The following is a 26,352-nucleotide window of genomic DNA, read 5'->3' on the forward strand; positions in this document are numbered from 1 at the left end:
GGAAGCCATGAAAGTGCTACAGGAAAAATTAGAAATTTTGACGTGACCATTGCAGGCCAATGTCATAAATCTTCCACGTTACTTGTTGAGAGGCAACTGCTGTAAGCAAGAATAATTGACCAAATCAGAATTGCTGGTAGAGGCAGGGAAAGTTGCTTTGAAATAATTTGGGATATCAAAGGCTGCAGATCTCATAGATCACCAATGAGATACAAGTCATAAAAATGAATAGAAGTCAGGACCGGCAAAAGCTCAAGAAAACATGAAGGTCTTATTTTTAAGTCCTTTGTTAAAGCCACAATAAAACACAAAGAATTTTTACAAGACCTTTATATATTTTAAAAATTACCTGATATTTCTAGATAAACTAATAAAAAGCTAATGAAGCAGAGTGTAGCCTTGAAAGAACAACATAAAGAATGAACACACCTTTGGATTCTGTGTCTCTCTCTCTCTCTCTCTCTCTCTCTCTCTCTCTCTCTCCCTCTCTCTCTCTGCCTCTCCCCCTTTTGCACACTGTCTCTCTCTCTCTCTCTCTCTCAAAAATAAACATTAATTTTTTTAAATACACACACATACACACACCATTAGAAAAAGGCAAATAATAAAAGATGGCAGAAAATCAAATAATTTGCAAAGGAAATGATAAAATTATGAAATAATTTTTAAGTGTAAATAACTCCAGTAAAGATAAATGATAGTCTGGGTATCTATTAAAAATACTACTACATCATGGGGCATCAGGGTGGCTCAGTCAGTTGAGCATCCAACTCTTGATTGTGACTCAGGTGATGATCCCAGGATCATGGGATCAAACCCCACATTGGGCTCCACACTGAGCAGGGAGCTGCTTGTTATTCTCTCTCTCATTCTCCCTCTTCCTCTGCCCCTCTCCCCTGCTTGTGTGTGCTCTCTCTCTCTACATTAGATAGATAGATAGATAGATAGATAGATAGATAGATAGATAGATAGGAGATAGGTATACTAAATCAGGTTGACATCATACTTCTGGAGGGCAGTATTCCTTATTAGCAGTTGCTACATTGACAAGATACTTAAGGAAAGGTCATGGGAGGCAAGAATATTTTATCTAGGCAAGTTTTCCTTTGAGTAAAAGAACAAAGACAAATCTTTGAGTTTAGAACATTAGAACTTGAGTTGAGAAGTCTAGATAGATTACCCACAAATACTCTAGGGAACAAATTTCATTCAAACAATTGATGATTGGGAAAATGCGTAAAATGTCTGAGGTGAACGCTGAGAACATTTAACTGTAACATTAAGAGTAAAACAAAGGAAGGGTAAGTGGTTCATAATCATAGAATGTAATTGGTAAAAATAAGGAAAAAATCACAAAAATGGGGAAAAGATAAGAAAAAGTAGAAGTGGATTGAGCTCCTTAATGTTCTCATGTGTAATAGCTGGGAATTAAGCGCTGACAAATCAATTAGTTGAAATTATTTTAAAAACACAGAGGTAAAGATTAGAAATGATAATATTGATGGCAATGATAGAAGGGTTAGGATAAAGGTATTACAAAATGGCATACATATAAAGATGGCTATTAGAAGAAATAGAAGAATGTTTCCTTAAACATAAAAACCAGCATAAAAAAAGAAAAAGTATTTTAAGATATATACACACAAATGGTTAATATACCATAAAATATCACAGGAATAAAATCAAGCATATCTAGCACATGATTAGGGCAAATAGGCTTAACTCTCTAACAGAAAAAAAAACAAAACTTACAAGCATAATTTTCTTTAGAAATTATTTTTTCATATTATATCATAAAATGGACATTTTATCACATCATTACATATTATTCTACAAAACTACTTCCTAAGGCTGTAATAATATGCCTGCCTTATTTAAATAAGTCCAATTTCTTGCTATTTTATATTGTTTCCAACTTACTATCCTATATGATGCTTAAAATAACTCAGTTACCTATATGAAACTAAACATGGATTTGTGAAAACTTAGCATAAAGTCTTATCAGTGAGATTTATGTGCCAAAATTATACATATTTAAGGAGTCTCATGTATTTAATCAAATTGAAAAATATGTATAATAAAAATTTTCAATCTTAATGACAACATAGAAGAATTCTCAATTCCTTATAGCTTTGAAAATGTGAACACTGAAGTTGTTTAATCTTTGACAATATAAATAAAACGCATGTTATTCATGCTTTAATTTTTTAATTTAATAGCAATGTTGAATATGTTTCAATGTTTGCCCATTTGTCAAAATCTAACTTAAGACCAAAGTTCACTTAAAAATATTTATTTTTAAAATTTTTATATCCAAGGAATCAACAAATCTTAAAAGATTTGCTCTAAACATTTGTATTATTTGTCTTTTTTTGAAATTACATGAAATTCACACAAATAGGAATTTAATTAAAATGCTAACTCATTGCTTAAAATAATTCATCTCTTAAAACTCTTACTCAGACTACAATTTTTTAAATGCATTTGATCACTCTTTGAGTAGACAACGTTTTTTATGGTTAAAAAATTTCTTCACTAGAAAAAAAAATCAATTCTGCATTTGACAACCTTTTTTTCTCTCTCTGCTGTTGGGAGAAGTATTATTTATTGTGGAAATCAAACAGTAAGAATAGTAAAATTCCATTTTTGTTTATTTCAAAATCAAGCAGACAATACTTCTAAGCATTACTTGGATATTTTGATGTTTCCTGTATTCCTCCTACTTCTTCCAGCTGCCAAAGTCATCATGTCAGATATATGCCCTCAGAGCAGCAGCGTTGCTTTGGAGAAAAAGGAAGGGTTACATTTTATAACACAAGGTGCTGGTTAATCAATCCTTTTTTTGTTTGTTTCTCTAAATGAGCCACACACATAAATGGCTTTTTATACTTGATCTTAGCCAAAAGGCCGAGAAGCAATAAATGGCTTTTTATAATTTGTATAACTGTTTTCATAAAAATATTTACAAGTGTTAAGTTCTATTTTTTGAAGTACTTTACTACATTAAAATTTATTTTTAATGTTTATTTTCGAGAGAGAGACAGAGACAGAGACAGTGCGAGTGGGGGAGGGACAAAGAGAGGGGGACACAGGCTCTCTCTTCAAAACAGGCTCCAAGCTCTGAGCTGCCAGCACAGAGCCCAACGCTGGGTCTGAACTCACAAACCATGAGATCACGACCTGAGCCGAAGTTGGATGCTTAACAGACTGAGACACCCAGGCACCCCTACTGCATTTTTAACTTCTTTTATTTTCATTTATTTTGACAGAGAGATAGAGCAAGTGGGGGAGGGACAGAGAGGGAGGGAGAATGCCAAGCAGGCTCTGGGCCATCAACACAGAGTGGATGCAGGGCTCAAACTCACAAACAGGAGATCATGAGCTGAGTTGAGGTTAAGAGTTGGACACGTAACCTGCTGAGCCATCCAGGCACTCCTGAAATACTTTACTACATTTTAATTTATGCTTATAGGTATATTATCCAACATTGTCTGGCTCTTATGTAAAAGAAAAACATATTATGTACATCTTTATAATGTCCAATTGTTTAACAACCTAGCACTATATTCACGGAAGAAGAATAAAAAAAAATAATATTGATGTAAAATAACTACCTGATTTTCAAATATATCAGTTTTTGCTTTTAAGTTAAACATTAAAAAAGAGAACATATAAATTGAACTATTACCTCAAAAATGTATTACAGTGCAACATATTTGATTAGTGGAAATGCCAACAGGAACTTGAATTAGTTCCCTATTTTTTACATCTTGTTTTAGAAAAAAGTTTTATCAATGTTATGAGGTTTATTCTATCTCATTTTTTTTCCTGCCACTTTTGGTATTGTTCAATATTTTGGGTGATTCTATTTTGTCTCACTTTATTGACTTAGTAGCTCACTCTATCTATCTATCTATCTATCTATCTATCTATCTATCTATCTGGAGGTTGCTCCAGTATTCAAAGATTCACGTTATTAACCTAAACTGGTCACATTACTTCACATATTATTCCTATATCTGTGCATTATGAGAAGCTGATAGCGGTATGTCTTACATCTCCCCTTTTCCAGTCTTTGTGCCACTGTTCTCATACATTTTACTTCTATATATGTCATAAACCCTAAAATGCATTATTGCTATTTGTCCACTGGTCCTAGTTTAAAGTGTCAATCAATAAGAAAACACATTTATTTAATCAAATTTATTTAATTCTATTTAATCAAGCATTTACTATTTCCAGTGTTGACTATTCACTTTTATAGACCCAAATATCTCATTAGCATCATTTCCTTCTCCCTGACGGACTTCAACATTTTTGTAGTGCTAATCTGCTAACAATAGATTCTCTCCCCTTTTTTTCAAAATTTTTTTAACGTTTATTTATTTTTGAGACAGAGAGAGACAGAGCATGAACAGGGGAGGAGCAGAGAGAGAGGGAGACACAGAATCTGAAACAGGCTCCAGGCTCTGAGCTGTCAGCACAGAGCCCGACGCGGGGCTCGAACTCACGGACCATGAGATCATGACCTGAGCCGAAGTCAGACACTTAACCGACCAAGCCAACCAGGCGCCCCAATTCTCTCTACTTTTAATGCCAAAAAAACTAAGTCTATATTTTGTCTTATGTAAAAGACATTTTCTCTTGGTATAGAATCCTAATTTACTGTCTGATACTTTCTGCAAATTAATACATTTTTTTTCCTTTTCAGTACTTTGAAGATATAAGCTTACTCAATGAATAACTATGTTAAAAAACTATGTGATATGTTTATACTGTGGAATAACTAAACATTCAGTTGGAGTATTTTGGCCTAGGTTTTATAATACCCATGGTTTTGTATTGGAGGAAAGAGACAAAAACATAGAAACGTAAAAGGAAAGGCTATAAAGGCAGGTAGGGATACATGTAAAAAAGGAAAGGTGGAGAAGGTGATGTAATGATGAGGGACCCATTCAGGTAGAATGTTCAGAAAATATTTCTCTAAGTAGGTGAGTGTAAGCAATTCAGCTGGAACATACCAGACAGCAAAAAAATATAAACCTAAACCTTGGAGTGAATGAATGCTTGAATTATTCCAGTTAATTTTCACAAGTCTGTTATACCTACAAATAGTAAGTTAAACTAAAAAATAAAGTTTGATTCATATGGCAAAACGGTGAAGGAAGTGTATCAAGCATGCTAGTGTTCATTTGTGTTTTTATATGTTAACAAAAGTCCAATTTTAAAAGGTGAAATATTATATTTTTCTGTTCTATCTTAAGTTTTAACTGTACAGATTGTGAAGTCACAAATTCAACAGATATTTCTTATTACAAAGTATTTGATTAATCATATCCTCTTATTACAAATGATTATAAATCACTCTTCTTTAAAATTTGTAATTTAGAAGCTTCTGGGAAGATGGCGGCATAGGAGGACACTGGGCTCACTGCAAGTCCTGCTGATCACTTAGATTCCACCTACACCTGCCTAATAACCCAGAAAACCGCCAGAAGACTAGCAGAATGGAGTCGCCGGAGCCAAGCACAGACGAGAGGCCCACGGAAGAGGGTAGGAAGGGCAGAGAGGCGATGAGCACTGCACAGACTGGCGGGAGGGAGCTGGGACAGAGGGGCAGCCCTCCGGCAAAGCAGAGCCCCAAGTCTGGCTTGCAAAAGCTGAGGGGCTGGACGGAGTGTGTTCTGATAAGAAGCAGGACTTAACATCTGGAAGGTTATAAGTTAACACCTCTGATGGGAGAGCAGGAAGGCTGGAGGACAACGGGAGGGAGAGTTGTTGAGCCCCGGACAACAGAGCTCAGCTTGGCAGGGAACAAAGGCACTCGCCAGCGCCATCTTCCTTGCCCATCCCCCAGCCAAAATCCCAAAGGGAACCAGTTCCTGCCAGGGAACTTGCTTGCACTACGCAAACACCCAAAGCTGTGCTTCTGTTGATCCACCCCTCCAGCGGGTCTGACTCCCTCCCAGTGCCACAGGGCCCCTCCCGAAGCGGATCTCTGAAGGAAAAGCAAGCTGAGCCTGCCGCTCCCACCCCTGTGCACCTTGCCGATCCACCCCAGCTAATAAGCCAGATCCCCGCACCACAAGCCTGGCAGTGTGCAAGTAGCCCAGACGGGCCACGCCACCCCACAGTGAATCCTGCCCCAAGAGAGGGGAAGAGAAGGCACACACCAGTCTGACTGTGGCCCCAGCGGTGGGCTGGGGGCAGACATCAGGTCTGACTGAGACCCCGCCCACCAACACAAGTTATTCAAGACAGCACAGGGGAAGTGCCCTGCAGTTTAGCACCACTCCAGGTGGTGCGGAAATCCAAATGGTGGTTCCTCATCCAAAATGATGAAACGGAAGAATTCCCCTCAAAAAAACCTCCAGGAAATAACGACAGCTAATGAACTGATCAAAAACGATTTAAACAATATAACAGAAAGTGAATTTAGAATAATAGTCATAAAATTAATCGCTGGGCTTGAAAACAGTATAAAGGACAGCAGAGAATCTCTTGCTACAGAGATCAAGGGACTAAGGAACAGCCAGGAGGAGCTAAAAAATGTTATTAACGAGCTGCAAAATAAAATAGAGATGACCACAGCTCGGATTGAAGAGGCAGAGGAGAGAATAGGTGAACTAGAAGATAAAATTATGGAACAAGAAGAAGCTGAGAAAAAGAGAGAGAAAAAAATCCAGGAGTATGAGGGGAAAATTAGAGAACTAAGTGATGCACTAAAGAGAAATAATCTATGTATAATTGGTATTCCAGAGGAGGAAGAGAGAGGGAAAGGTGCTGAAGGGGTACTTGAAAAATAATAGCTGAGAACTTCCCTAATCTGGGGAAGGAAAAAGGCATTGAAATCCAAGAAGCACAGAGGACTCCCTTCAGACGTAACTTGAATCGATCTTCTGCACGACATATCATAGTGAAAACGGAAAATACAAGGATAAAGAGAAAATTCTGAAAGCAGATAGAGATAAATGTGCTCTAACATAAAAAGGGAGACCTATAAGACTCGTGACTGATCTCTCTACTGAAACGTGGCAGGCCAGAAAGGAATGGCAGGAGATCTTCAATGTGATGAACAGAAAAAAATATGCAGCCGAGAATCCTTTATCCAGCAAGTCTGTCATTTAGAATAGAAGGAGAGATAAAGGTCTTCCCAAACAAACAAAAACTGAAGGAATTTGTCACCACTAAACCAGCCCTACAAGAGATCCTAAGGGGGATCCTGTGAGACAAAGTACCAGAGACATCTCTACAAGCATGAAACCTACGGACATCACAATGACTCTAAACCCTTATCTTTCTATAATAACACTGAGTGTAAATGGACGAAATGTGCCAACCAAAAGACATAGGGTATCAGAATGGATAAAAAAAAACAAGACCCATCTATTTGCTGTCTACAAGAGACTCATTTTAGACCTGAGGACACCTTCAGATTGAAAGTGAGGGGATGGAGAACTATTTATTATGTTACTGGAAGTCAAAAGAATGCTGGAGTAGCCACACTTATATCAGACAAACTAGACTTTAAATTAAAGACTGTAACAAGAGATAAAGAAGGGCATTATATAATATTTACAGGGTCTATCCATCAAGAAAAACTAACAATTATAAATGTCTATGCACCGAATACGGGAGCCCCCGAATATATAAAACGATTACTCACAAACATAAGCAACCTTATTGACAACGATGTGGTAATTGCAGGGGACTTTAATACCCCACTTACAGAAATGGATAGATCATCTAGACACATGGTCAATAAAGAAACAAGGGCCCTGAATGATACATTGGATCAGATGGACTTGACAGATATATTTAGAACTCTGCATCCCAAAGCAACAGAATATACTTTCTTCTCGAGTGCACGTGGAACATTCTCCAAGATAGATCACATACTGATCACAAAACAGCCCTTCATAAGTATACAAGAATTGAGATCATACCATGCATACTTTTGGACCACAATGCGATGAAGCTTGAAATCAACCACAGGAAAAAGTCTGGAAACCTCCAAAAGCATGGAGGTTAAAGAACACCATCCATTAGGAATCAAAGTAATACTGGCTTCATAGAATGAGTCTGGAAGTTTTCCTTCCCTTTCTATTTCTTGGAATAGCTTGAGAAGGATAGGTGTTATCTCTGCTTTAAACGTCTGGTAGAACTCCCCTGGGAACCCATCTGGTCCTGGACTCTTATTTGTTGGGAGATTTTTGATAACCGATTCCATTTCTTCGCTGGTTATGGGTCTGTTCAAGCCTTCTATTTCCTCCTGATTGAGTTTTGGAAGAGTGTGGGTGTTAAGGAATTTGTCCATTTCTTCCAGGTTGTCCAATTTGTTGGCATATAATTTTTCATAATATTCCCTGATAATTGTTTGTATCTCTGAGGGACTGGTTGTGATAATTCCATTTTCATTCATGATTTTATCTATGTTAGTCATCTCCCCTAACCCTAAACCAGAGACCCAGCAAAAAAGGAGAACTACAGGCCAATATCCCTCATGAATATGGATGCAAAAATCCTCAATAAGATACTAGCAAATCGAATTCAACAGATTATAAAAAGAATTATTCACCATGATCAAGTGGGATTCATTCCTGGGATGCAGGGCTGGTTCAACATTCGCAAATCAATCAACGTGATACATCACATTAACAAAAGAAAAGAGAAGAACCATATGATCCTGTCAATCGATGTAGAAAAGGCCTTTGACAAAATTCAGCACCCTTTCTTAATAAAAACCCTTGAGAAAGTCGGGATAGAAGGAACATACTTAAACATCATAAAAGCCATTTATGATAAGCCCACAGCTAACATCATCCTCAATGGGGAAAAACTGAGAGCTTTTTCCCTGAGATCAGGAACACGACAGGGATGCCCACTCTCACCGCTGTTGTTTAACATAGTGTTGGAAGTACTAGCATCAGCAATCAGACAACAAAAGGAAATCAAAGGCATCAAAATTGGCAAAGATGAAGTCAAGCTTTCACTTTTTGCAGATGACATGATATTATACATGGAAAATCAGATAGACTCCACCAAAAGTCTGCTAGAACTGATACATGAATTCAGCAAAGTTGCAGGATACAAAATCAATGTACAGAAGTCACTTGCATTCTTACACACTAATAATGAAGCAACAGAAAGACAAATAAAGAAACTGATCCCATTCACAATTGCACCAAGAAGCATAAAATACCTAGGAATAAACCTAACCAAAGATGTAAAAGATCTGTATGCTGAAAACTATAGAAAGTTTATGAAGGAAATTGAAGAAGATATAAAGAAATGGAAAAACATTCTGTGCTCATGGGTTGGAAGAATAAATATTGTTAAAATGTCAATACTAGCCAAAGCTATCTACACATTCAATGAATCCCAATCAAAATGGCACCAGCATTCTTCTTGAAATTAGAACAAGCAATCCTAACATTCATATGGAACCACAAAAGGCCCTGAATAGCCAAAGTAATTTTGAAGAAGACCAAAGCAGGAGGCATCACAATCCCAGACTTTAGCCTCTACTACAAAGCTGTCATCATCAAGACAGCATGGTATTGGCACAAAAACAGACACATAGACCAATGGAATAGAATAGAAACCCCAGAACTAGACCCACACAGTATGGCCAACTAATCTTTGACAAAGCAGGAAAGAACATCCAATGGAAAAAAGACAGTCTCTTTAACAAATGGTGCTGGGAGAACTGGACAGCAACATGCAGAAGAATGAAACTAGACCACTTTCCTACACCATTCACAAAAATAAACTCAAAATGGATAAAGGACCTGAATGTGAGACAGGAAACCATCAAAACACTAGAGGAGAAAGCAGGAAAAGAACTCTCTGACCTCAGCCGCAGCAATTTCTTACTCGACACATCCCCAAAGGCAAGGGAATTAAAAGCAAAAGTGAATTACTGGGACCTTATGAAGATAAAAAGTTTCTGCACAGCAAAGGAAACAATCAACACAACTAAAAGGCAACCAACGGAATGGGAAAAGATATTTGCAAATGACATATCGGACAAAGGGCTAGTATCCAAAATCTACAAAGAGCTCACCAAACTCCACACCCAAAAATCAAATAATCCAGTGAAAAAATGGGCAGAAAACATGAATAGACACTTTTCTAAAGAAGACATCCAGATGGCCAAGAGGCACATGAAAAGATGCTCAACTTCGCTCCTCATCAGGGAAAAACAAATCAAAACCACACTCAGATATCACCTCACGCCAGTCAGAGTGGCCAAAGGAACAAATAAGGAGACTATAGATGCTGGAGATGATGTGGAGAAACGGGAACCCTCTTGCACTGTTGGTGGGAATGCAAACTGGTGCAGCCACTCTGGAAAACAGTGTGGAGGTTCCTCAAAAAATTAAAAATAGACCTACCCTATGACCCAGCAGTAGCACTGCTAGGAATTTACCCAAGGGATACAGGAGTACTGATGCATAGGGGCCCTTATACCCCAATGTTTATAGCAGCACACTGAACAATAGCCAAATTGTGGAAAAAGCCTAGGTGTCCATCAACTAATGAATGGATAGAGAAATTGTGGTTTATATACACAATGGAGTACTACATGGCAATGAGAAAGAATGAAATATGGCCTTTTGTAGCAACGTGGATGGAACTGGAGAGTGATGCTAAGTGAAATAAGCCATACAGAGAAAGACAGATACCATATATTTTGACTCTTATGTGTATCCTGAGAAACTTAACAGGAATCCAAGGGGGAGGGGAAGGAAAAAAAAAAGAGGTTAGAGTGGGAGAGAGCCAAAGCATAAGAGACTCTTAAAAACTGAGAACAAACTGAGGCTTGATGGGGGTTGGAGCGAGGGAAGGGTAGGTGATGGGCATTGAAGAGGGCATCTTTTGGGATAAGCACTGGGTGTTGTATGGAAACCAATTTGACAATAAATTTCATATATTAAAAAAATAAAAAAATTAAAATTAAAATAAAAAAATAAAATTTGTAATTTAAAAAAAGATTTATTTTCTCCTTAACTTTTTAAATAACTACATGAATAAAACAAATTACATTTTGATTTAAGAATCATTATTAATTATTAGTAAGAATGTTATGCTGATACTGGCCTACCTATATAATGAGGCCCTGGATGTGATTAGATACCTTACTGGAATCTAGTAAGAGTAAACTGGTGGTGAATCAATCTATGACAAAAAAGGCAAGAATATACTATGGAGAAAAGACACTATCTTTTGGATAATGGTGTTTGGAAAACTGGACAACTAAATGCAAAAGAATGAAACTAGAGCACTTTCTTATACTATACACAAAAATAAACTCAAATAGATTAAATACATGAATGAGAAATGAAACCATAAAACTTCTAGAAAAAACAGAGGCATCAGCCCTAGCAACGTATTTATGGATATGTCTCTTGGGCAAGGAAAACAAAAGCAAAAGTAAAGTTTCTGGACTACACCAAAATGAAAAGCTTTTATACATCAAAGGAAACCATCAACAAACAAAAGGCAAGGTACTAAGTGGTAAGGGGTTAATATGCAAAATACATCAATAATTCATACATGTCAACACCCACAAAAAATTAATCCCATCGTAAATGGGCAGAGGACTTGAATAGTTTTTTTAAAGACTACATACAGATGATTAACAAATACATCAAAAGATGTTTAACATCACTAACCATCAGAGAAATGCAAATCAAAATCCAATGGAAAAAAATGAGGTATCACTTCACACCTGTCAAAACGGCTAGTATCAAAAAGACATGAAATAAAAAGTGGTGGTGAGGAGGTGGAAAAAAGAGAACCCTTGTACATTGATAGTGGGAATGTAAATTGGTGCAACAACTGTGGAAAACAGTATGAAGAATCCTCAAAAAATTAAAAAAAGAATTACCATATGATCCAGTATCTTCACTACTGTGTATTACCCAAAGAAAACAAAAGCTAATCAGAAAAGATATACATACACACCCCTATGTTTATTGCAGGATTATTTGCAATAGACAAGTTATGGAAGCAGCCCAAATGCCCATCCATAAATAAATGGATAAAGAAAATGTCACACACATGTATACACACACACACACACACACACACACACACACACACACACACACACGTACACAACGGATTGGGAATATTACTCAGCCACAAAAAAGAATGAGATCACCATTTGTGACAACAGAGATGGACCTAGACGGGATTATGTAAAGTGAAATACATCAATCAGAGAAAAACAAATAACATGAATTCACTTATACGTGGAATCAAAAAACAAAGCAAACAAAACAGAAACAGACTCATAAATACAGAGAAAAAAATGGTGGTTGCTAGAGGGTAAGAGGATGGCAAAATAGGTGAGGGAGATTAAAAGGGGGTTACATGAGGGAGATTACATTTATAAAATAAGCAAGTCATGGAAATAAAAAGCACAGCAAAGGGAATATAGTCAATAATATTGTAATAACATTGTATGATGACAGATTATAACTATATTTATCATGACTAATGTTAGGTGATGTATAGAACTGTCAAATCACTATGTTGTGTACCTGAAACTAATATAACATTGTATGCCAACCAGACTTGAATATTTTTTTAAAAAATGCCAACTGAAACATACACCAAAACTTCTTTTTACACCCTTATTTTAATCTGTATTTAGAAAACAAAAAGAAGAATATTTCTCTCCAGGAGTAAGGCTGTGTATAATCATTTTTTTAAATTTCTATTATTCTTTTGGCAAAAAATAATAATCAACATGGTCAAATTATGCATAAACTTTCATAACCATGATAACTTTTTAGAATTTCAGCCTTTATATCAGGTAGGAGACTGAAAAACTACTAATGATATGGCACCTTTAAAGAGAATGAAACGACATAGCCCTCCAGAAAATAATATTCATTCAAATTCAACAATTAAATATATACATATATATATAGATACAAAGTATACACATATTTATATATTGGTTAGTGTATGTATGCGTATGGGTGTATATCTGGTTATTATATGTGTATACATAGATTTATAAATATATGCATGTGTATATACACATATATATGCAATTTTACTGCTCAATTTATGATTTCTTTTCCCAATGTATATAAATAAGCTGTAGAATGTCAAATATAAGCAAATTTTTAAGTTAGAATGGATCCAGAGTCATATCAACAAAATCAGTAGACTGGTAAAAGTTCAACTTAAAATATACTCTTTGGGAAAAGGACAAAAGTATATATTGAATTCTCCAAGTCTAGGTATGCCACACGTAATGAACCAGACTCTCTAGCATGCCTTCTGGAAAGAAAGAAAGCATTGTAACCCAGGTGTTCTTTTTGTTATGGTCAACTGTGTTAGTTTTCTATTGCTATGTATAATGTATTATCTCTTCTTTCCATAGAAGAGAAGTCCAAACATAGGCTAGTTAGGTCCTCTGTTCAGCATTCCATCAGGTTGAAATCTAAGTGTTATTCGGGCTTATGATCTCATCTGAGGCAAAACAGTATGCTAGTATATAACAAAGTAATTACCTTCTATTTCTTTGTCTAGGTAGAACACATTTAAAATACAAACATTTATAAGCTAAGGCCGGACTACTTCCAGATGAATAATACTCATCAAGAATTATAACTAGCTTTTAACTAACTGGGGAATTAAACATAATGGTAATGGTTACCTAGAATATTATGTGAGGGAGTCTAACTATCCCCCAAATTAGAAACATACAGATTTTTTAAAAAGTTTTGTTTGATTATCTAATTTTGAATAATATATAAAAAGTTAAAAAGAGACATTAGGATTTTTTTTCCTCCCAAGTATTCAGGAAAAATTAATAAGATAATAGGTTCTATGTTGATATTGGTACCAAAGACATCTTATTTTAACTTATTATGTAATCATGCATGCTTATTTAAAAAAACACACGTTAATTAAACAATAACAAAAATAGGAAAGGCAAGAAAAACATTGTACAATATAAATATGAAAAATAGCCTATATAATTAAAATGTAAATATAAGCTGTGCCAAGTTTATGTCTAACGTATGTTTGTAGACAATGAAAATCTTTATGTCATTTAAATATGTTTAGAGCATAATTCTAGGAAATTAAATAAAATTATATTCACACGTTTATAAACTATACATTTTGCAGAAAAGTTGCAATAAGCTAAAAAACCATAGTGGTATAAAACATTTGTTGACCAGTTTTATGAGTTTCCTAGGGTAATAACAAATATACAGCAAACAATTATGCATAAATTTGCTGTATTTAAAAATTAACTGTCATTTGTAAATGCCCAGTGTTATTTATACTCTTGGTAGTGTGTGTGTGTGTGTGTGTGTGTGTGTGTGTCCGTGTGCGTGTGTGTGTATATCTTTCACACTATTAAGTTTTATTTATTTTAATCTGGAAAAATATAGCCAGATTTCCTATGTAAACTCTAAAATTAAAGTTGTTGCTTTTTTAATTAACATTTACTTGACAATATATATTTTTTTAAGTTTATTCATTTTTGAGGGAAAAAGGAGGGGGGTGTGGGTAGAGAGAGGCAGACAGAGGATCCTAAGTGGACTCTGAGCTGACAGCAGTGTGCCCAATGCAGGACCCAATGCAGTTCGTGCCCAATGCACGAACTATGAGATCATGACCTGTACCAATGTCAAAAGCTTAAATGACTGAGCCATCCAGGTGCTCCAACTTGGTTTAATATCTTAAGTTACCTCTTCATTATATTGCACTCTTCCTGTATACTAACTGCCATTTTTTTTCTTCATTGATATTCCATTATTATACAGCCAGCTTCTTTAATTCAGGTAAAATGATATTAAATTTGCTTATTCACATGACTTTATTTTTGTCATTTCAAGGTATTTTATTTTACTCTCTGTTATCTCCCTTTAGAGAACAAGTGGAATAGCTGTCTCCTGAATACTTTGGTTTTCTATAAAATGCCCAATCCTGAAAACTAACTTCTTTAAGCCTGTTTAAGCTATAATAGCAGCACTTTTTGACAGTTCTAGGTTAATGTAACCTTGGAGAGTTTGAGCAGAACAAGAGTTCAACTAGGAAGAAACTTTATTTCTTTTCTCTAATATTTGCTCCACTATAAGACCTAGCTAATTAAATTTACTTCATCTCTAATGAGACCATTCTGCTAACTCCCTCTCCTCAGCCAGCAATTTCTTTCTAGTATTAATCTGAAAACTTCATGTTTTTCCTCCCATTAAAGATACCTCAATGCAATATTTCTTATAAAAACAATAATTTATAGTAAGTATTTTCTTTCTAGAAACTAGGAATAGGCAGTACTAATAAATTTGTATAATTATGAAAATTAATTTTCCAGTTTGATTTAGGTAAGCTTTTAAGCAAATTATCTTATTTATATATTTAAGTATAAAGTTAATAAAAAGTATAATGAATTATATATATATGTGTGTGTGTGTGTGTGTGTGTGTGTGTCATACACACACACACACACACACACACACATACTTCTTTATCTCGGATTTTGAGGAGATTTTCTTTGAAGTCATTTTCTACAGTTAAATGCCACATAGGATAGTGAAAAAGGTTTAATTTGCAGCTCAAGATGCTAGTACAAAATTACAGAACTAATTACATTAATTTTGGTGCCTCCCAAAATATTGGAACATAGTAAGCAAACAAAAAATGTGTGTTTTGATAAAGGAAAGCAAGTAAAATAGACACTTGCAATTGGGTTCTCAATAGGAGTTCCAGGCATCCCCCCCTTCCCTGCAAGAACTTGAATTGGAAAATTGACCACCGTTCCAGACACCCAGGGTAGGGAAAAAGAGTCAAAGTCAATCCTGTTTCCATTTTCCTCCACGCTAACTGATTCAGAGGCTGACTGAAACAAGCCAGTTTCTCATGATAAGGAAACATGTACTATTTAAAGAGAAAGCAACAAGAAACAAAACGAACTCTCTTTCCTCTCTTGTACTTGAAGTGAGTGATGAGTATTGATATCCCTCCTGCTTTTTTAGTTGCCTTTCTATAACCACATAAGGAATTAGTGAAAGGCTGGAGCCAACACTAGATGACAGAACAGAGACAAGAAAGATTTTGGTTCCTGATAGCGCTGTTGATCTCTTGGACCAATACGGAATATCTGTTATTTGTAGCTAAAACGCCTTCTCTTTGAAAAGAAAGAGGATACAATAGAATTGGAAGAAGAAAAAAATATGGTGGAATGGTAACATTGAAACCAAATATAATCATAAAATCCAAGTATATAACAAAAATAACAAATGCAACACAACTTTAAATAACTTATTCGGATAAAGAAGTAGATCAGAACAGAGAGAGTGTAAAGAGAAATATCTTTGCTTTGCTTATTGGCCTAAAGAATCATTTATTATTTTAAAGTCAACCTTCCTTAGACTAAGAAGTATGTAGAGTTTTAGAATTATACTGAAGCCATTTTAATGGTTTATTTTGCTAAATTTTGTTTTTTTATGATGTTTATCTATTTTTGAGGAAGAAAGTGCAAGCAGGGGAGGGGCAGAGAAAGAGAGAGAGAGGGCGACCGAGGATCTTAAGTGGGCTCTGTGCCAGCAGCAGCGAGCCCGATGTAGGGCTTGAACTCACAAACCGCAAGATCATGATCTGAGCTGAAGTCAGATGCTCAGTGGACTGAGCCACCCAGGTGCTCCTATTTTGCTAAATTTCTTAATCATCATAATAAGCAATGCTTAAGTAGATATGCAATCTTGATAGTGGCAATAAATTATTATTAACATTAAAAATACTCATCAACTTTATAAAGTTTGTAATTTTGTTGGGTAGTATGGATTTCAAAAAAAAAAAAAATAGTGCCTATCAATAGTTATGGGGGAGTGCCTGGGTGGCTCAGTCAGTTAAGCATCTGACTCTTGAATTCAGGTCAGTTCATGATCCCAGGATCCTGGGATCAAGCCACAAGTCAGACTCTGTGCTGAACATGAAGCCTGCTTAAAATTCATTCTCTCTCTCTCCCCCTCTTTCTCTCTCTGTGTCTCCCCCTTTACCCCTTCCCTGTTTATGTTCTCCCTCTCTCTCTAAAATAAGAAAATAATAAAAAATTTTAAAAAGTTAAAAAAAACTGTTGCAAAAAAAGATAAGCCATACCAAGGATTAGTAAATATAACTATATACATACAAAGACATTATATATTGACATTACTAAACTGGGAAGTTCATGTAAGGTGAAATAAGATAGAATTTATTGGTATGCTAATTATGGTGTACACGTAATAATTTGAAACTCTGGAAACAGATTAATTTTTGTTAAGTGTTCAACAGAACACTTTAGGCCAGATACAACTTTAATTATGTTAACCATTTAAAAAATATGTTCTTATGCACACTAATTCTGTAAATTATGGCACATAAATGTTCTATGTCAATTAAGTTTGAGAAATATTATCTATTTCATTCTCCTTTAAATCCTATTAAAGGTTTAATACTTATCAGTTCATTAAAGGTTATAACATTTTACTGTAGTAAAAAGTACAAGATAAAATACCTAACATTTTAACTTTAAAAAATCTTAATTATTTTCTGAATAGTTAATTCATTCAAAAGGTACAGTGATGAATAAAATAATTATTATTTTAGGTTCCCCAGTTTCCTGAAGCAACCACAGCTATCACGTTGGTTTATACACTAGTACAGAGTCATTCTTTTTTTTATTTTTCTCTCTAATCAAGTATCAGAAAAATCTCACCTGAAGTAATACATAGGTTGGGATAATCGGACAAGAATTTTTAAAAAAGTTACGATAAAAATTATCCAACAAGCAATTATGGCTATTTGTGAAACAAATGAAAAAATAAAGTCTCACTCAACAAATAGAAAATGTAGGGGTGCCTGGGTGGCTCAGTCGGTTAAGCATCCGACTTTGGCTCAGGTCACGATCTCGCGGTATGTGAGTTCGAGCCCTGCGTCGGGCTCTGTGCTGACTGCTCAGAGCCTGGAGCCTGTTTCAGATTCTGTGTCTCCCTCTCTCTCTGACCCTCCCCCGTTCGTGCTCTGTCTCTCTCTGTCTCAAAAATAAATAAACGTTAAAAAAAATTAAAAAAAAAACAAATAGAAAATGTAAAGAAGGATGAACATTTTAGAATTGAAAAATATAATAACTAATATAAAATACAAATTGTAGGGACTTAATAGTAGAATGGAGATGATGAAGCCAAGAATCAGTGACACTAGAGACAGATCAAGAGAAATTATCCAGTTTGAACAACAGAGTGAAAATAGATTTAAAAAAAATAAACTTGCATGAGGGGACTATTGAGAATGGGGGAGGCTATGCATGTGGAGGGACAATAAGAATATGGGACATCACTATATCTCAAATTTGCTATAAATTTAAAACTTTTAATAAAATGAAGTCTGTAAACTGTTTGTAATTTAAAATATTTTTAAATGTTTATTTGTTTATTTTGAGAGAGAGAGTGTGAGAAGGGGAGGGCAGAAAGAGAGAGGGAAAGAGAATCCAAAGTAGACTCCATGCTTAACGCAGAGCTGGACAAGGGGCTCCCACTACTGTGAGATCATAACCTGAACCCAAATTAAGAGTCAGACACTTAACCTACTGGGCCACCCAAGTGCCCCTTAATAAAAAAAAAATTATATCAATCAATCTGTGGAATCTGTAGGCAATGAATAAAGTTCTAGTACTCATGCCATTGGGGTCAAAGAAGGAGAAAAGGTAAGAGTATGGTACTGAAAATGAAGGAAATGATAATGGTCAAATCTTTCTTACTTCAGTGAAAGACTTAAACCTGTAGATTCAAGAAGTGGTTATAACCACACAAGATAAATCCAAAAAAAAAAAAAAAACAGTTTAAGACATTATAACTAGATATCTGAAATTAAAGACAAAGGGAAAAAATTCCTGAAAGCTGACAGAAACATTACACTTAGGAGAAAATGATATAAATAACAATGGATTTCCCACTAATCCATACATACCAATAGGCCAGTTAGAAATGGCACAATATCTTTGAAGTGATGAAAGAAAAAAAAAACTGCCATATAAAAATAGCATACCTGTTTTAAAAATTATTTTTTTAATTTATTTATTATTTTGAGAGAGAGAGAGAGAAAGAAAGAACGCATGAGCAGGGGAGGAGAAGAAAGACAGGGAGAGAGAAAATCCCAAGAGTCAGATGCTTAACCAACTGAGCCACCCAGGTACCCCTCTATTAAAAATATTCTTAAGGAGGTGTGCCTGGGTGGCTTAGTTGGTTGTGTCCAACCTTGGTTCAGATCATCATCTGGTTCATGAGTTTGAGCTCCTGCATCAGGCTCTGTGCTGACAGCTCAGAGCTTGGAACCTGCTTCAGATTCTGTGTCTCCCTCTCTCTCTCTACCCCTCCCCCACTTGCACTCTGTCTCTCTCTCTCTTTCTTTCAAAAATAAATAAACATTTAAAAAACTATATTTTAAGGAAAAAAGATGACATAAGACATTTCTAGATTAATGAAAACTAAGGTATTTGTTACCTGGAAAATGGAATTGCTAAAGGACGCTCTTCAAACAAAGTAAAACAAAACAGACTTAAAATACCAATAGAGAAAGAGGGCAGAAAAGATACATCCTTGGGTAAAATAATAGACTATACTTCTCTTCTTGAGTTTTTATTATTATATCTGATGATTAAAAGTAAAAGTTATATTATGTCATCTAGATCTCATAATATGTAGAGAAAGTATGACAGTATATTTTTTGTTCTGTGTTTTTCTTTTTTTTGAGAATGATATTATTGAAAGGATGAGTATAAAGGATCTAGGTGTTAGTCAGGTTTTTAGATTCTACCTGAAGTAGTAAAATGTCAATATTTTTTAAATTGTGGTATATTCCATACACGTTTTAATACCCAGAGCAACTACTACTTAAACAAAATTATAAAGAGACATCTTAAATATCTTAAATTTCTGTAATTCATGTTTCAGTTAATTAAAACAGAGTCAGCAGTAGAATATTAAACGGCTGTAAACATGACAATTTGTGTGTGGGAAAGGCTACGGTAGGAAATGCAGATCCTATTAAAGTGATATATGTGTATACAGAAAACTGAAAACAATACATACCAAAATGTACAAGTTGTGAGTGCACTTTCCTATCTGAAAGAGGTTTAGAAGATCTGCTGTCCAACTGGACAAATTTTGAAAGAGTGAAGTATTCTGATAAAACTACTACATTTAATCCTCATTAGTTACCACATGTTTATGTAGATGAATACATATGTTGCTATGTGCTTCTGTTTTTATGAAACAGAAAAATAGAATTCTGTTTTTATGAAAAAGAATTCTGTTATTTTACTGATATAGAGTTCTTGAGTGGCTTTCGGCGGGGGGTGGCTAGTGAGGTGACGCATACAAGCAAGCATTAAACAGTTTCAGTTATAAAATAGTCTACAGTGAAATAGGGGATTGGAATTAAGGGTACACTTAGTATGATGAGCACTGAGTCATGTATAGAATTGTTGAATCGCTGTATCATACACCTGAAACCAATATAACACTGTCTGTTAACTATATTGAAGTTAGAATAAAAAACTTATTAAAGAATTTTTCAAAATTAGAAAATAGTCAATAAATCAAATCTTCTTTATGTAAATCTGTGTAAGGGGCAAAATGTACTCCTAGCACCAGGAAACTGGTGAATTATACCCTACACATTTCACCTTTTAACTATTCCTACATGTTTGCTTTCATTGCTAAACTAGGATTTGAGTTGCAAAGGAATGTATAATTATCTTTACTAATTTCTTGCACCTCCAACTCCTTTCTCATCCTTAGTTCAAGTTACTCTTGACAGCCTATTAAGATTTACAAATCTCCTTTCATAAGTGAACTGTTATTGAAGACAACTTCATAAATGAATACAGAGTGACAACTAAAGTCATCAAGCTGCTCTGTAATTATTGGATTAAGGGAAAATATGGACAGATTATTTGAGGTACTTGCTCAATGATATTTGAATATTACACAAGTGAGACTTTTATCTGCTAATATATTTTTGTCTCATTAGAAATTATTTGTAGCTTCTTAAAATATAGTTATTTTTATCTTCAAAATTATGCCCACGCTCAGGAAATCTTCCAAGTTATTATCTCAGACTTAATTCTGAAACAAAATTATTACTGTTTTGGGAAGATTTTGGCAAAGAGTAACCAGACCATAATACTCTGGGGTTTTTTTTTAAATGTTCTTTTAGGCATGTTAGTGTATCTCCATAATCCAGCATTAAGAGATAAATGGCTTCCCATTGAATATATATTCCTGAATCTAAATCATAGTGCCTCAATATTTATACTTCCTGATGAGTACAGTTGACCTTTGAACACATGAGTATCAACTGGGTAGGTCCACTTATGTACGGATTTTTTTTTTTCTTTTTGGATACAGACAGTACTGTACATGTCTTTCTCTTCCTTATGATTTACTGAAAACATTTTCTCTAGCTTATTTTATTGTAAGAATACAGTATATAATACACATAAACATGCAAAATATGTGTTAATCTGTTTATGTAATAGGTACAACTTTTCTTATCAACAGTAGGCTTTCAGTAGTTAAGTTTTGGGGGAGTCAAAGTTATACATGGATTTTTTTACAATAGTAGGGGTTGTGCCTCTACCCCTCAAGATTTTTTAAGGGCCAACTGTATTGGCAAAATTATTATGTTATATTATGTATTATTAATTAAATCATACCTTGATATATTAGTGCTATAAATTCCAGAACAGAATATGAAAAACTGCCCTTATTGGAAATAAGAATTTATATTTATATTATTTATATTATTTATACCTTAGTTTTTCAAGTATTAAATTTCCATAGATAGTTGGTAACTTTAATTAATTTAAAATATTTTGTAGCTAGCATCAAATATGAGTTCATTTACCTTAGAAGTTTATAAGATATACTTTATAAATGTGTATGTATCAAGTTCTCATTCTTATAACTTTGATAACCAAATTTTAAAAATTACAAATATTCAATAGATTGCATTTGGAATTTTTAAATTTATCTTTATAAGGAAAGGAAAAAGAATATAGGCTAGACCTGTTACAAAATGTTTTTACGTACATAATCTTTTACTAATTGAACATAACATTTTGGTATGCAAAAATAGAAAATTTAGTTTTCAATAACTGATTCGCCTTAATTTAGCTTTATTATTGTAAATTAAGGTATGGCTTAACATCATAATGTTTTTCTTACTTTTAAAACATTAAACAAAACTTCATAAATATACAGTCTATTTTACATATCAAATGATACCTCATTAGAAACCTTGAGTAGGGTACAATGTGTAATTTTACTTGGTAGTGATCTATAGTACATAAAAAATTAGAATAATGTCAAATAGGATACTATAACATAATGTAAATAATTCTGTCTTGGAGAAAACAGGTGATGTCCCATAAAATAATAAAATAAAATATTAAACATTATAAAACTGACAGATCACATAAAATATCTATGAGAATAATGCTTGTGTTTTAAATATACAGAATTTTATAACTTTTATAAGCAAGTGACCTTATTACATTGTATTGTTCATATTTTTGAATCTTAATAAATTCTTTTTTGTGTCATTGTGCTCGTCTTTATATTTTCTAGTTGCTATTAGTCTTGTTAGGAATTTCAGTATCTGTTTTCTTTGATAGTTTTTGACCATACTTGTATGTTTTTTTGGTCAAAGTTGGTCTATTTGTGTACATTTTTCCAAGAGACATTTTTCTACTAAAATTACTTGATTTTTTTCATCATGATCTCTATGAACTCATGAATTCTGTTTTTGAAAGGGTCCATTGTAAAACCTCTCAATGCATATGTATTATATGTTTTAGTAAAATCCTAATAAGTAATTTTTGGTGGTTATTTCTTCAACTATTGATCTTAGAGTTTCTCAGACATTGCCCAAAAAAGTTATGAAAAAGTAATTTGTACTTCCCTCGAGTTTCCAATCAACCAATGTCCTTTTTTGAAAGCATCAGATTTTTGATGAAGACAATTAATGAACCAAGCAGTAGGGACAAAAATAATCAAAATAAAATATTACCTAATGCTATTAACATATATAAAAGATTTCCCTAGACATCAATTTGTCATGTGGTAAGTGAGAATTGTGATCCAGCTATTTTCATTGTAACCTGATCAAAATAGCTGATATATTTACAGGAAGTCTTGAAGTCTGTCATCCACATTTCTTATATGACTAGTCCATGGAAACTACCCTAGCATTTACACACAGTTAAAGCTTATCCAGCTGTATTTTCAAAAAGAAATAGACGTGCATATGATATATTTTTTTCTAATTGTAGCAGGTAAGAGCAAATGAACTCTGTTTTCTTAACTACTGCAGAAGAATTTTTGGAATTTTCTTTTACTTCTGCCAAAAAGTATATATTTTATTCTATTCAAATATATATATTTGAATAGAATATATATATATATATTTGAATATATATATTCTATTCAAATATATATTTGATTATTCTTTTTTTGTTGTTTTGTTTTTCAAGTATTTTACTCTGCATACATGCTATGCACAATAATTTCTGAAATATAAAACAGAACAAAATAAAAACTTACTAGAAGCATTTCACTACTTCCATCCTCCTTCCTTCTGTTCCATCAGATATGTCAGAATGTAATTACATTTTCTATCCTAACTATGAAGCATTATTTTTCTTTAATCTTGAGTACTTATTTATCCATTTAACAAATCCAGGTTTTTCTTTCTTTCACAATTACATGATGAATTGTATTCTGAATTGCACAGATGCTAAGGAATTCTAAATTAGCAAATAATTAAAATGACAAAGTTATAACTAGATAATCCATAATTTAACAGAAGGAGAAAATATACAGCTAACTTAATTCATTATTTTGGTGTTATCAGTTATCTACACCAGATCATTAATGATGGTAGTAACTACAGTCATATGTAATGATCAAATCAAAAGTAATATATTTGCATTTTTATTGCTCTTGAAATTTCTTTTCTTTATGATTTTATCTCTTTTTAAAATGTTATTTATTAATATTTAGAGAGAGAGAGAGCCAGTGTGAGTAGGGGAGAGACAAGAGAGAGGGAGAGAGAGAATCCCAAGCAGGCTCCATGCTCAGTGCAGAGCCAGACATGGGACTCAATATCACAACTGTGAGATCATGATCTGAGCCAAAATCAAGAGTAGAACACTTAACCAACAGAGCCACCCAGGCGCTCCTGCTCTTGAAATTTCTAATTCTATTGTCCAATGTGATGGGGCCTGGTAGAAGCAAAGTAGGATAACTACGGGGGAATGTCAGGTAAAACAGGACTATGTTCTATTGTTGATAGTTCAAGAAGAAAAAAAAAAGGCTTGAGATATTGCCAGCAGGATTGAGAAATTAGGTTTTATGATGAATAAAGAAGAGAACGAGAGGAACAGCATATATGAGTGACAGCAAAGTTCAGGGAGAATATCAAATGTAATACAAAAGTGTAGTCTGGAATTACACATGAGGATAGGATATGATGAGAAACTGATGAGCACTGAAGCTTGTACGATTTAAGTTCTGAGTGGTTTCACTGGCCCACCCTTTCATGAGTGTCTAATATTCTGGAAGAGTCTGAGAAAAGAGCTTCCAAAGCCAAATGCCTCTCAGTGTCTTTACTAGATATTCAAAGGATTCAGCTATATTGCTTTATATCAATATGTTTTGATCATCAAATTCTTTCAGTATGAGATTCCAGAATTACTTTTGACATTTTGAGATTATTTGGATACCACAGGATGCAAAATCTAAATAAATAAATAAATAAATAAATAAATAAATAAATAAGCAAGCATCACATGTCCCATGCCCCATCTTGTAAACCAACTGGATCTATTTAGCTGATTCTCATCCAATCAAAATATATCTACTCAACAAAGAGCCTATAGCAAACATTTTAATTTGTACCATACCTTTTATAAAGTACCTTGTATAAAGTGAGCAAACAACAACAAAAATAAGTAAATAAAAATGCTATCTTCAAAGCCAGGTCCATTCCAAGGAGCTAATTTGCAACTGGCATACGAGCCATGTCACTATTCAGGATCTAAGGGTAGCTGATTAATTTATTCACCCCTCTTTTAACTGGTCAACATTATAAGATAACATCACTTGCTTTTGTGATTTTCTTTCTTCTTACATTAAAGTTATTTTGTTCATCTCTTCCTATTAGTACAGAATGAACAAAATATACTCACTCTACTGGCACAATAAAACACAAACGCTAACGCAGATATAAGAATAGGACAAATATGATGTGTTTTACTTTTTTATGTTACTAAATCACAATTACATTTGAAAACAGAGCTAGGATAGACTTACAAACAGTGTATAAGCCCTTGTTGTCAACATTGAGGTGGAACTAATGCTTACAGTGGCCAATAGATGATTATCTCTCTTTTTAATAAAGTTAGTAAAATAAATAAAATAAAATAAAATAAAATAGACATGTGAGTCTGTGGGTAGGGGCTGCTTTATATTTCTAAATATAATGATATATCTTCTTTCATGGACATAAATAGCACAGCAAAATTATAAAGAAAAGTAAGAAATATTTCACTTAATTGAGGATATGTATCAAAGCACTTTGAAAATGTTACTTTCAAATGAAATACAAATATGAATTTCATTTTAAACATGATGTTGATTTTCAAAAATTTGTGGAAGGCCTAGCATTTTGTAATGTATAATGGTACATTTTTCTTTGTCTTGGCCAAGACACATGACAAGGAACAATATTGGAAAAAATACATAAAACCAGGAATACAGTCATGAAAAATGTCTACCATCAGAAGCAATAGACCTCAGAATGAAACTTCTGCATCAGTATATGCTGGTAGGGCTTATATTCCTTTCTCGACTTATCCTCCTAACCTTACACTATAAAATTAAATGTTTATAAAATCAGAGCTCTAAAACTCTCCATTTTCCACTGTTCTTCCTTTCTCATTTTTAGTCTTTGCATCTAAAATGATCTGTGAAAGAATAAAGTCATACTTCAGCTGCTGCTGTGTTTAATCTATCAGCATTCAGACATCTCTCCAATGACATTATTCACAGAGTCAAGAAATAAATGCAACTTCAAAGTATTAAATCTGGTCTCTCTCTCTTTTTAAATATGATAACATTTTCAAAGGTGAAAGAGGTCTTCCTCGAAACTAGCAACTGATTTCATGCTGTAAGTTCCTCATTTTATTTGAATTTGATATTAAATAGATGGGCACACAGCCATATCAAATATGACTGCCCTACTTTGTTAAAGTCAGACATATTAGAAAGAGAC

The 26,352-nt window shown here is 34.0% G+C and overlaps 1 long non-coding RNA gene across 1 annotated transcript; it reads right to left on the reverse strand.

Annotated features, from left to right (window-relative positions):
- Positions 1-2,633: 2,633 nt before the first annotated feature.
- LOC122240961 lies at positions 2,634-20,246 on the reverse strand. Its single transcript, XR_006220798.1, has 2 exons — positions 20,106-20,246; positions 2,634-2,780 (listed from the first exon to the last, which is right to left on the reverse strand). It is a non-coding gene; the product is annotated as an uncharacterized LOC122240961 (long non-coding RNA).
- Positions 20,247-26,352: the final 6,106 nt, after the last annotated feature.

This window comes from Panthera tigris, chromosome C1 (genome assembly GCF_018350195.1).
Source record: "Panthera tigris isolate Pti1 chromosome C1, P.tigris_Pti1_mat1.1, whole genome shotgun sequence".
In the NCBI taxonomy this organism is placed as follows: Eukaryota; Metazoa; Chordata; class Mammalia; order Carnivora; family Felidae; genus Panthera; species Panthera tigris.